The 12445-nt window shown below is 40.9% G+C and overlaps 1 protein-coding gene across 3 annotated transcripts in view; it reads left to right on the top strand.

The window, feature by feature from the left end:
- Nucleotides 1-12445, top strand: part of LOC135938663 (chaoptin) — a 146218-nt gene that overhangs the window by 78544 nt on the left and 55229 nt on the right. Inside the window, exon 2 of one of the 3 annotated variants that reach the window (XM_065482486.1) lies at nt 3371-3553. The exons of the other annotated variants lie outside the window; for them this stretch is intronic. The gene's annotated coding sequence lies outside the window, so the exon portion shown is untranslated. The remainder of the gene's footprint in view (nt 1-3370; nt 3554-12445) is intronic. 3 annotated transcript variants of the gene reach the window in all.

Below are 12445 nucleotides of genomic sequence, written 5' to 3'. Positions count from 1 at the left end.
GATTTTGCAGCAAATTTCGCAACTCTCGCCTCTATGTACGGCATACACGCTCACATGTACCTAAAACAAGTCGCTTAGGGGATGGAATAATTACGAATTACACTTCCTCGTCATTCCAAGTTCGGGGAAAATAGTCAACATGCGTACGTCGAAAAGTTACGAGCTACACAGGCCTGGTCTGCATAGCGATTATTATGGGCCAGTGTTTATTTGTCTTGTTCGTGCTGGGCGGGTAGGCAAACAGTTTATTAGTCAAATTGCGAAAGGTCGTAATTCTCTTTTGGTATGCTCAAACTCAAATAGAGTTATGGTTTTCATGGGTCAGATAAAACATGAAAATGGACTACATTATAAAATTATTATTTTTTTTAATAATAATATCTCATAATAAAAAAACAAGATTTGTTGAACACAAATTAGAGCCATGTGGGAAACACCATAAACCATATTAATGTCACTCCCGAAAAAATCGGTAATAAATTTGTCAACACGCTTTGAATATGGTAATATCGTGTTTTGCAATTTAAGCGCGACGCAGCTAAAAAACTGTAAGTTTAACAAAATATCCTCATGGGATATATATTTGACGCAAAACGTGGGCAAAAACTGTCATTTCTGTACAAAAAGAGTCATATTTTAAACATTGCCGACAGAAGAAAAATAGTCATGAATTGGTTCAAATCAATATGATTTTGTCCAAATTAACTGAGATGTTTTGCTACAACCATTCATGATGTTGATTTGTTAAGTAGATCCAAAGCGCACTGGATGCGACTCCTGGCGCCGTTTGTAAATGTCTCGGTGCCTGAGCAGTGCTCCCACGTCCAATTCAACCAGCTTTAGAACAATCTGTCAACAAGTTTATGTATTAATGAATACTCAAGTGCGTTTAAACGGACCATTGCAGATCTGATGTTCTCTATTTCTGAATATTCATAATTTGGTGAAACAATTAAGAAAGGTTTACCTAAACAGGGAATCATAATTTTCCTTGTATCCTTTTTGCGGTTGCTTTTAGGAGTAGCCAAAATTTAGACAAAGAAATGTCCTATAATTATCACTAAATTGTAATTAAATATTTACTCTCTATTAAAATGTGCGAAAAAGTCACGCAGGAAATTCTTCCAAGCATGTTCACAAATTTCCTCCAACGCGCGCTCTTTTCTCTGTGCGGTAAGACACAATCCTTTTGTGTGCAAGTACATGCGAATATATTAAATTCCAGGCGGCACCAGCATATGCAGAATGACTGCAGGCAAAACAATTATGGAATTTTAAATCATCTTTGTGCGCGCGGCATGCGCACTGCCGACTCCAGATTTTATTATAAATTCAATTAAAACTTTTCTAATGCCGCTCGGTGATTGCGAGTTGCTTTCGGCCTATTGTTCCTGCCATTATTAAAACACACGGCCTGCTCCTCTGCTGCCGGCGTGCGCACGGGGCCACCAGTGTTGTAGCGAGCAGACGAGAGGGATTACAAAAGCCGCAAACACACAGAACGTCTCGAACGCACGCACAAGGCCCCAGCCGAGTGCGGTGAGAAAATTGCACCCTTAAAGAGTACACACACCCACCCTTCGTGTGTGTGTGTCTCCCTCTCACGGATGCTAAACTTTATTGCGGCCGTGTTGCCTCCGTGTTTACTCCGAGACGTTGCGGAATGACTCTCGCAATGCACAGCCAGGGAAATTGGTGCACCTCCGAACATTTTGCGTCGCTGCCGGAACGAATTTACTTTTTACCCGCACCGCTGTCGCTTGATGAGAAAGGAAGAACGCGTTAAGAGACTACAAAAAGCAATTTAATTAGGGAAAATTACTCCCTGAGTGAGCGGTTTCAGGAGAAAACTAAATTATATTTTAAATTGCATATAACGCCAACCTTCTATTTTTTAATCAGCTTGTGTATCCTCCAAATTGAGCTTTTTTAATATGATGTTTAAATTAATTGATAGATTTCGATAAAAAAAGGTTTGCTGGTTCAAACGTAATTTTAAAAAAACCTTTCATCCTTATTCAATGAGAATCATTTATTTGTAACAAGGATTTTTGCTGAAACTATTTTCCAGTTCTTGAGAGCAAATTTTCTCTCGAGGTTTGTTGCATTCTTTAGTGGAAATCGAAAAACAGACTTCTTACTTGATGTCAGAGTTATTTAATTAAACTCAACCAGTTTCGGCGAATCCAGTCCACCCTATTTCATGGGTATGCTACAGCCGCCTCCACAAGACGAAAATAGTATCCAATAATTTACATTTAAGATACGCAGAATACCAATTACTTAAAAGAATATCTCTGTTCTTTTTATGAGGAAAGTATTAAACGGCTTGAATAACAAAGCAAAAACGAGCAGTGAACTGTGAGTTCCTTAGATATTGTCTTTGTATGTTGCACACTTTTGGTGTTTAATAAAGATTTCATCATTAAACGGCTTGAATAACAATAATCAAACGCAGCTGTTTTGTGTGTGTGAATTTCTCCACTTGTACAGTTTGCGAAACCTACACGATCAAAAGTATGTCTTAGACGATTTGAGAAAAATTGCACAGTTCTGACTGTTTTGATTTTTTCATTGTTAATAGTGATCAATTAGAAAATTTTCAATTCGTCAGCCATTAATATTTTATGCAGGAATATGGAAATAAATGAATCAAATATACTGAAAATCCTTTTTTTTTATTTAATACAATTCAATTATAGAATTCATGCTGTAAGTTAGTAAAACTTACTAATGATGTCGGGGTTTTTTATGTCAAATTTCATTTTGGTGACTATCTAAAATCTAAACGTGTAAGATTGGCAGAAATTTCAGTCAGCATTAATATTTTTTTAAACATTATTCCGATCTAACAGCAAACACGAATATTAATCCACAGAACGGCATCGAAATGCTTACATTATAATCATTGCTGTTTGTTGAAGCAAAATCCAACGCTAGAACACACACACACAGTTGATTGTCAAATCAAAGCGTATGAAATGAGGGGAAAATATCTGGCGTGCTTTCGATCTAAACGAAAATCAGAAATAAATAATAAAAACGATGCCAGTGCTTGGGAAGCTCGTGCGTAATCATTGACGATTTTTCATTATGAATATTCATCCGCTTTCCTATTGGATTCCGCCGGCAGGGAACTAAACAGAAGAGCGAATTATTAATTCCGTCCCAACTGCTGGGTGGGTTGCCTCTTGCTTAGTCAGTTTGGTCAAGTAATAATAATAGCAAGCAAGTTGGCCAGGTCCGTTTGTGGGCTGCTTTTATTAAAATACGCAAAGCGCGCGGGGAAGGTACACACACCGCCAACACCAGCCTCGCTCGAATCTCTCTCTCTCCAGTTGCAACGACATTATTCAAATTACCTTTCCAGCGTAAACCGAACTTGAAGGCAGTGGCGGCGGCCGTCCTAAATCCTGGCAAACACCAAGCGGAGCAGAAATTGTGGCCCGGGATCACCGTTGGCGTCGCTCAAGACGAACAAAGCAACATCTCTCTCACTAATGCAGTAATATGCATTCATTTATGCTAATAGTAGGCACGCAGCAGCAGCCAGGTAAATGAAAATTTCTGCTGGCCAACTACACATTATGTATTTGGCGCGGGCTTGTAGAGCGGGCTGTACATGTCAGGCTTTCAGTGCTCTTTTGTCATAATTTGACCGACCGCATGCACGTCCGTGGTTTGACATGGAAAATTCGTGTGCGATTGCTGGGAGCCTTTTGCTTGGGTTGGACAAGAATCGCGGAAGTTCCCCTATTGTTATATGGTAAGCAATTAGGCACAAGAAACTCTAATACATTTTCAAACATTTATTTTGCTTCATTTTCATGTTGCCATCGCTGCCTTGAAATTTTAATTTCTTTAACTAATTTCAAGCTTTAAAATATAATGAAACTTATTAAAGGCCCCCTAATGGAGAACATTTTTTTATTGCTTGTTTATTCTCACCAAAAAAATGTACATACATGTTAAAAACAACTTGTCAAAAATTAAAAATATAAAGCACATATAGTGAGAAAATTTTCTCCATTTTTTTATTAAAACAAACCTTTGGGATAGATTGTTGAGTGAAAAATGTTTGTCGGATTTTTAAATTTAAAAATTATTTGTCATTAACCGACAATTGAATACCAATGCAACAAGGGGGTTTTGAAACATGAAAGAGCCAACAAAATGTCACCTTTAAATATTATCCATAATATTTAAAGCTATTGCTTTTAGTCAATAATGTGCAGCAAAAAAAGCTCATTTTGCGGTGGAACAATAATTTTGCGGTGGTTAACCGATTTTCCTGTATTTTCAACTTTTTGACCATTATTTTTTATTATTCTGTATTTATTCTGGATAAACTGGATACTAGTTTATCTAGGCTTCTTACATCTCATAATTTATATTATTCTCATCAATCGATTTGTTGGTTAATCTGCAAACAGTTTTTCAAAAGATGAAGGAAATTAACGCGAACTCAACAATGCATTTTTTCAACTTGTTCAGCGTGAAATGAGTTTCATATAAATAAATAACTATCATAAAAACGTCAAAATATTTACTCGTGAGTTATTAAGGAAATGTAACTGCCTGAAACCAACAAAGCCACTGTATCCTTTGCAGTTTTTTTCTGTTGGTTGTTGCAGCTTCAATTAGTCGGATATGCATTGTTACTGGTACTGGTGCAATAAAATAGGAAGAGCACTATTTGAATTATTACCATCTCGCCTGCAGCATGTTGAGTAATTACAGAACAAATAAATAATGATAAATTCAGTGCGATAAGCAAGGTGTGTACAAAGGAGAGTTGCAATTTGCGAGCAAACGAGAAACTCACTCGTTCTCTTTTTCGCCCCACTTGCGTGTAGGATGTTTCCATTTTTCGCTTAATCAAAGCTATACGCTCAATATCATCCCTTTGTGCGCTCCCTCTCTCATACTCCTTGGGCGAGGACCCGAGGCAGTGATTAAAATTTCCCATCTCACTTGGCGCGCGCCACTCTCCACTCTCACCAATCCAGCCAGATTGCAGGGAAAAATTCCGAGGCGAAACATTAGCACGTAGGCAAGCTTTAAAAATAATTAGCCGCTGAACGTGTGCGAGAGGAGCTTTACAAGACGGCAACGCCGAGTATGGATTCAATATAGAATCAATTACACTAATGGAATAGCTCGCAGTCCTGCAGTGCCTGCGAAAACTCGCCCGCCCACCCACGGTCTTTTGCATGCAGGATTTCAGGACGAACGGCCATGAAGTAAGAGTATACAAACACGCGGCTCACGGGCGTGCAATTATTACAATTTTCTCGGTGGAACGAAAGGAAAAAGTGGCTGAATGGAGGGCGCAGATGTTTCGTAAATGGAATGCAATTCGCAGCAAAAAGTGGCCGTGCAAATACCAAGTTCATTAGTTGTACTCGCAGCAGTTGCTGCCAAACTTTTTCTCTTTTCTGCGTTTACTTTTCCAAACGCTCGTTTGCTCCCATTGTGTGCTATAATTTTAACAAAGAGAGCCCTTTTAGCCAAGAGCCTCTTTTAGTATTGAAAATGAGTCAAGAATCTTAGATATTTTATCCAATTTTTGGTTGATAAAGTAAACAAATACACTCAAAATCAATAATTTGGTTTGAATGATTTTTTGCTACCTTTTTCAGTAATTTGGAATAATGGCTTTAAATAATTTAAACAACAAAGAACGTTATTAAATATGCAATCCACGTGTTTGATCTTCGGCACAAGGAAAAATCAAGGCACAAGGAAAAAGATTCCCCTATCTCGTGTTGTGTCTACGGCGCTGGACTTGTCATCTCATTTGTCAGCGTCTCTTTCTGTCCAGAAACAGAAGTGTTATTCCACTGGATTAGTTGTCAAATCGTGGAGCGACTCCGCAGTAACGAGCCAAAAGTGGGAATGATACTTTGAGTGAACGGCAGGCAGTCTGCACGATTTGTTTCATAAAGCCTGATTTATTTTCGCCACTCCGCGTGATGAGCAACAGACGTACCCTGACTGAAATTAATGCCACTTTTTTGGTGGAAAAATGACCAGTCATGAGTTCTGAATCTAACGAATAACAAAGTTATTTATGGAAATTTCCTATAGAGTTAAAAAAATCGTTTGTGCGCTTCAGACATTTTTACTGGCATTCGTGTAAAATTAATGTTTTTTGCGAACCACCGGTCGCTGGGTATTAATCCAAAAGATTGATGATTACAAAGAAATGAACACATTGAATAAATCCACATAGTTAGTTATTATGCATTTCTAAAGATAACTTTTCCAACTTGAGTGCTGGGAAGTATCTTTCAGTTGTGAATGATTTCCATCTTATTTCAATACTCGGAATAAAGAAATGCAAACGAGGCAAAACGGAATGGAGGGAAATGAAGCTGTGCTTCGAAAAAGTCGGGTCTTTGCAAGCTAAATCCAATCAGGCATGCAGGCCGTAAAAAAAGAATTAAACTTGTTCCAGCAAAAGGAAATGGGACGCAGTGAGTGGCTTTTTGTGTGTCTTTCGCGAACAGAAAAATACGGCTGAAAATTTGACAGGTCTCGCTGCAGCGTCCGGAAATTGATTTTTCACTGAAATATGATGAGCTTTGCAGAGATATTGGCGGAATATGTAATAGCAATAAATTCCGGTCGAGCGTCACGCAGCACCGTCATAAAGCAGCTTGTCCGATGGCCCTGCGGAACGTTTAAATGGCGCTTGTCGTTTTCGACTTTTTAATATTCGCCAGTTTGTCAGGCGGACAATGCGTTTTCGCTGCCGCCAACCACGGGTGCGGACGAGCCTAGCAAATTCAAAAGCGAGCGTAATTGTAGCGACAGAAAGCCGTGCGAATCCGCCCCGACTGCAGAGAAGTGGCTTGTTATTTCGCTGGAGAGGTATTACTTTAATTCTTATTCTCCGCAGACAGTGCGGCATCATTTCGGCAGCGGCGACGGCACTCTCGGCTCGGCGGAGGGCTTTATGCGACTTGTCTCGCCACTATTGCCGTTGTTATGCACACTGTATACATTCATTTGCAGGCACTGTGCTGGCCAGATTGAGAGAGGGTGAAGCCTTAATGATCATAAAGCATGCATTTGTGCCCCTGAAGTCTAGCCCAGGCTCTTCTCCATCTGAGCCCCGACCATGCAGTACAGTCAGTTTGTACCGTTTGTACAGTGAGCTTGCTCCTTGAAGCTTTTTATTTGCTCTCTCCGTAATTTTCCTTCCACGTGCTTTAAATATTACTTTTGGTGGTGCGATTCATGAAACCTAGAAATTTGTAGGTTTTGAAGTAGTCATTTTTATTTCAACGATGTCAATTTAAAGTCGATCTGTCCCTTCAGCAGCGTACATATAGGCACATCTCGCGTCTAAAGATTGCTTTTTTCTAATTTCCTGCAATTCAAACCATGAATAGAACATGATTATTAAAAATAATGGTAAGAAAATAATTCAATAGAAGGGTTAGCTAAACTATTTTGCTCCTCTCATCATAGATCTTGAATTTTCAATGATAACTTCCTTCAAAATAATTCAATTTTACAGATGGATGTTTTCTGCGAAATAATCTAACCCAGACCTTCACCCAACAAATAATACAAGTCGTACCATTCCGTTCGTGATCATTATGTGCGCTGATTGCATAATTAAGTTCGTGATTCATCCCGGCGGGCGATGGTGAGCTCATTGGCTCCATTCAGCGGCGCGCATTCCGTGCATCTCAAAGCAGATCCGCCAAAGAGTTGTCGGCGTAATTGTATTCAGGATGCGTCCGCCTCAGCCTTCGCCCGAGCGAATGAGCGAGCACGCCTGCTGGTGTTTTCATTCATGCCCCGGCCAAAAAAAGTCCGACACAAACAGAAAGAAGAGGTGTGCTCCAGACAGGATTACCTTGAAATATTATATGCTTTGCTAGTTGCGCCCGCTGCATTATCACCCGAAGCTTAGATAATTAAATTCCACGCGTAATTAAAGCTTTCTGCCGGTGCTGGAAGATCGGTGCGGCGACACGGTGCTAATGCGTGCGCGGACCCCTTCGTCCGCCCGCCCGGCTGCGCCTCCCTTGGAATGTAGCATTACCATTATGTTCGGTGCCAAATTGGAGTTGTAAAAAATTTTACTATCAAACTTTTATGATCTGCGCCTCGCCCGCCGTCGAACATAAAGCCAGCGAGCTGCTACTCCCGCGGCGACAGATGTATTAGTGACTGAACGGTGTGCGAATAATTCTTGTTTCCCCAAAGAGGTGCCGGGCGACAATTTGCCAAGTTCTGAGGAGCTCTTCTTGGAACGAATACACTTTTTCCCATTCAAATGATGTTCCCTATCGGCGAATAATTTGCAAAGTTTGGCCTGTATCGGCCGCCGCCAGTGAACGCTGCAATTTCGTTTCTTGGCTCACTAGCGTGAGTATTGATGACGCTCTCTTTACGCGCACCTCGGGCCAGTCCCAACTTTTTCTTAGCGCTCTCGCAGACACTTTCGACTCTTTCGGCATCATCAATCATGCGGCCCACTCAATTAATTATAATTCAGACGCGCTAGCCGGCTGCTGGCTGCGCTCAAGTAGTGGCGGCTCGAGCTGTTGCCATCTTGCCTGTGTCACGCACGTCACTCACTTTTTGCGCGCGCGTTTTATGGCTTATGCAAACCAGGGATGGCACCTTTATTGCTTGTGTTCCCCATCTAATCGGCAGCGACAGCGTACGCGCCACTGCACCGCGGGGAGCACACCAATTTATGGCTTTTCTCTCAACAATTAATCATGTTTTTTACGGGATTCTTTCACTCGCTCCTCTACGCGTGTTGATTCATATTTGTTTACGCTCATGCTCCATCCGCATCATTGGCATCATAATTATCAAAAGTCGTAAAACGTCCTGAGATTGGCAATTAAGCAAAGTAATTGAAAATCATTCCAGGAAATTGCGCTCCACGTTTTTAATCACGCAGCACTGTGGAACTAGACGAGAGTTTTTCCTACTGGGAATTGTTTTCAAAGTGAAATAATTCTTTGCCCGGTCATTAATGAAAGTGACTCCGCAAGGGAATGGATATCCCACTGCCGTGCGCGTTTCGTCATCACTTCGTGCCAAACGGCACATTCATGAAAAGCCAGGAGCCCATTCGGAGATCGTCAGCCCGCTAACCCCTGCTGAATACCAACGAATTGCCGGCTGCAGCGCCAGATTTTAATTGAAAATAGACATTCCGTTCTGTCTGATTAAACCCAATTTTTCCTTTGGCCACGCATGAACGGAGGGCCAGAGAAGGGCGTTACCTTGGCTAAATGTCGACTTGCTCCACTCTGCGTATGCAAAACACGTATTTTATTAAAGTTCGCCAGCGAGCAGAAGATCCCGGCACGCTGCGTCCCGCGCGCTGCGGAGTCAGCCGATTTTTGAACGCGATTACATGTGAGGGCTGCCTAAAACTCGAGGTAATGGCGTTGAAGAGTGCTGCGGTAATGAGTTTAGTAAGTTTCACGCAAAAATTCCCCAACTTTGTGTTTGGCGCACTCGCGGCTTGCTCGCTTGTTCGCCACATGCGCCAGGCACGGATTCACGCTTCTATTCCATGTCGTCGGCATAAGCCGAATGCGAGCATTTCGCCGCATAGCAAAATTTGTTATTCTAATATTTCCCAGCAAAGTTTGCCGTTTGTTTGTTGAAAGTCGAGCATAATTTCGGGGAATAATTAAGTGTGCCATCAGCGGGCAGTAAACTTCGACTGTTGACTCTGCGAAAACAATACGCCTGGAGGGTAAAACAAAAAGGTTTTAGCGCAATGACCACGAGAAATTGAATTTCCTTTCAAGCGAAATGAATTCAGCCAATCGTGGACTGTATTTTGCTTGCTCAAAACTTTTTGTTCTGTTGACTTTTTCGTAGAATGTTTTTCCATGCAGGATACAGCATAAAAATATGACGTAGATGCAAATGAAGGCAATTATACACTTGGAGGAAGCCTAAATGCTTCAGTTCAAATAAAATACAAGTACCTTGGTGTAAAGTGAGGATGTTTAATTTTATTTTTCGGTTCAAATACTGATGACCTCGTGAACTTCTTCCTTCATTTCATTGGCATCAATCAATAGTTTTTTGTGTACCATATACTATACACATCAGGTATGAAAAACAGTTTAATCATATTTCGATATGGAGCAGGAAGTGAATTAAATCACTTTTCAAGAATATATTGTTAGATTTAATTTTCTACCGAGCATGATTTTTCTTGATTTTTATTTATAAAATAATTTTATTTAAGTTAACAAGCCTTGCCAATTCAGAGGATTGATTAGCCTGCGATTTATATAGAATTTTTGACAGATGTGAGCAGCAATCGTGTTCAAACAAAGTAAATTATGTTTGATCATATTTGAGGATTGCAATTTGAACAGAAATTCATTTAAAAAATTTGACTGACTGAAAATTGCCCCCTGTGGATAAAAAAACATGCACGGTTAAATATATAAAATTCATGACCCTTTGTACAGTTAAAATGGAATTTCTAGTGCAGTGACGAGAGCATCTCCACGTCACTCAATCAGATTAATTATGAATGTGCAGTGAAAATAAAGCAGGAGAGCCACTCGCCGTATGAGCCCTTATGCACGCACGCGTTCTCTTCAACGGGAGGGCAGAGGGACAAATCTACATTCAGCACAACAGCGCTCATTTGGCCAGAAGGACTATTCGCGGGACCGGGGTAATTACCAGAGTAGCAACCCTCAGAGGCTAAATTGTTGCTGATTCTAATAAAGTAAACGCCACTTATGGACGAGGGGCTTGCTGGGGATATAATTGCAAACACAGCGAGCGGCGGGATATATGCGCAACCCTTTCGCGCCGCCCGACGCGCTTGTCTGTCCGTCCGCATGTCGGCAAAGCAGCAACCTCGCTCGCTCTCCGCTCGTGCAAGCATGGTGAATTCTGATCCGATTACGGTCCGAATTAGCCCCCCGATTCAATTCTGCTACATTTTGCACTAGATGTAGCAGAAAATACTGCTTTTTATTTGCTCACGCAGCCAAGCTGAGCCGAGCAGCCTTTCTTTCCTACTGCCTTTTGTTTGGATGCTCTTGTTCCACTGATAGCTAGGCCTCCGAAAGCCGGCAGCTGTGTACAACACCGTGCTAAAAGTTGGTGGAAAATTTCGCTGCGATTATTTTGCCGAGAGGCTGAATGTTGGCGAAAGTTGAAAGCAAGTCAGAGGCAGAATGAAAATTCCGAGGGCTCACATATATCATTCACAAGTATATATAGCATTCCAGACTTTGTACAACATGAAATGTTGTGTGCAGAAAGAGTAAATTCTGAGGACACATTTTTGCCTTGAGCGATTTCTTTGAGTATCCAATTTTTAATATGGAAAATAAAGCAGTCATAGAAAAATATCTTTGTCAGGTTTATTTATAATAAAATAATTTTTTCCTGTTCAGATGTTTTCGGCACATAATTTCGAGTTTTTTTGTCCTTTTGGAACTTAAAAATGCGTTTTGCAGCTTCTGGTGTTAGTTTGACAGTTTTAGGTAAAAATCATGTTTTACGCCAGCATTTTATAGCCTGCTAACTAAGGTGAGCAGGATTCTTTTCCGAATGGCCATGGTCACAGGAATTTGTTCTAATGAAAATGATGGATTGCTCACTAGAGAGATGCGTTGGTATGACCGAGTCATTCCACATTCCAGCGCCAGTGTAGCAGGTTGTGATTACCCCTGGTAATTTGGTCTACGTTAGGAAAGGCGGCAAAAAATATTTCAGGAGAGTGTTAAGAGTGTTTCCCGTGGTACAAAAGAATGCGTATCAAGTCTGGTTGGTACAACTTTTTATGTATTTATCTAGAAACCAGGAGTAGCTGGTTTCATTACTTGACAGTAAAACACAAGAGAGTAGATTCGTTCCACAAGAAATATTCAACCTCTTTTTTTTGTTATTTGGCACCCTCATTGTTTTAATTTCTATTGTGAACAATTTGATACCTATATCCACAATGCATTTAGTTTGACAGTTTGTCAAATGAATGGAAATTGAGATCATCGAACTCGAACACATTGTCAGGTGACTTTGATCCTTTGTTGGAAAACACTAGCGCATTGTTTCATTTACCATTCAAGGAAAATTCTATTCCGGCCAGATTGGCGAACCGGGAAGAAAAATGCGAACAGAAGCAACTCTATTGGTAATGCGACACGCGATCCGGACGTGATCGACAGCTGCAAACGCGAGAATCTGAATTGGCTGTGCGCTGGAGAAGTAAGTCAAAACGTCAGAATCGCGCACGCCGGCAATATTGCCTCCAACACAAGAGCTGTCACACTTGATTCGAATAATTCCCCTTCTGCTGCTGCTTCCTGATGCTGCTGCTCAGCGTAAAGGCGCACAAGATATTTATTTGCAATATGGGAGACGTCACAAGACACAAGACTTTTTATTTTCCAACAGCCAGCAGTCCGCTCTCGCG

The sequence above is a fragment of the Cloeon dipterum genome, chromosome 3 (genome assembly GCF_949628265.1).
Source record: "Cloeon dipterum chromosome 3, ieCloDipt1.1, whole genome shotgun sequence".
NCBI classification, from domain to species: Eukaryota; Metazoa; Arthropoda; class Insecta; order Ephemeroptera; family Baetidae; genus Cloeon; species Cloeon dipterum.
The sequence above is the reverse complement of the archived record's forward strand: the minus strand, read 5'-3'. Positions and strand labels throughout refer to the sequence as shown.